Consider the following 1435-nt stretch of genomic DNA (forward strand, 5'->3'; position numbering starts at 1 on the left):
TATAATGTCATCTGGGGGAAAGTTATAGAACACCATCTTACTCCAGAACTTGAGGCCTTATTGAATGCCACTCTTCTGGGTTCCAAGAGCTCAATTCCTTTCTGCTGGTAGAAGAGATCAACCTTCTAGAGAGCTGTTATATAACTGCAGAATTTCTGCTCACATCATACACTTTCCGTAGATTCCAGAAGCTATCTGCAGACATCTATTCAGATCTGACTCCAGACGGATTGATTCTAACTAGTCAGTACAGGAGTTTTTGTGGGTTACTGACAGATAGATGACCTCATCAGTAATTTTTTCTTATTGTGGTGACTACCTGAGAAAGTGCAAATTGAGACTTTATTTTGTCTAGCAGCTCAAGGGAATGTGGTCCACCATGGTGGGGAATGCATGGAGCTTTGAAGCCACTGGTCATATCTGCAGTCAGAAAGAGTGGACAGGATAGAGCACTACTTTCTAGGTCCACCATCAGTGACTCACTTCCTCTTGTAAGGTCCCATCTTGTAAGGTTTCACAACCCAGGCTGGAGAGAGATGACTCAGTGGGTAGGAACACATATTACTCTTGTAGAGGTTCCATGTTCAGTTCCCAGCATCCTTCTGATGGCTCATAACTAACTGCCTGCAATTCCAGCTCCAGGGGATCCAATGCCTCTGGCTTCCAAAGGCTCCTGCACTGATAAGCACATACCCCTCTCCCCTACACACAGCTAAATAATAAAAATAAATGTTAAATTTAGTTTTAAGGTTGCATATCCTATAACGTAGTGACATGTTGTGACACCAGTCAGACACCAAGTGTTGAAGCTCATGGGCATGCAGGGGACATGTCCTATTCAAACCACATGGATTTACAACTGAATCTTGTTATTTTCTTCACATCAAGGTTATAGTTGAGATACAGGTTGAGACTACCCTACCAAGCAAAGGACCGGTTTGGTTTAGGAGAGTTTGAATTGTCTTATCTGGTCAATCTCCTCCAAGCACTCCCACATTCAGATTGCACAGGGCCTGAGATGAGGCACCACCCCAAGCCACCCTTCTTCAGACGCTCTGTAGAGCTCCCCAGGGACAGGATTGGATCCTTTGTTTTTGCTTCTGCCTCTAGGCCATCTGCTCTTCTGCATCTTTCACAAATGGCTTTAGACAGGAAGGTGTGTATCTGCATTTGCTTCTCTTAGTTAAAAGTTCTTTCTCTGCCAAGTAACTATACCGACCTTTATCCATCCCCAGAAACTCTTGCACCTAGAACAATACCTGGCATAAAACTACCACTTTCTGTTCATTCAAAGCATGACTGAACAACCAAACTACTTATCCTGATGAGTGGTACAAAGTTTCTGTTAATTATCCTATCTGCTATCTTTTAAATATATATATATATATATATATATATATATATATATATATATATATATATTTACTTATTTTCA

This window comes from Mus caroli, chromosome 13 (genome assembly GCF_900094665.2).
Source record: "Mus caroli chromosome 13, CAROLI_EIJ_v1.1, whole genome shotgun sequence".
Taxonomy (NCBI): domain Eukaryota; kingdom Metazoa; phylum Chordata; class Mammalia; order Rodentia; family Muridae; genus Mus; species Mus caroli.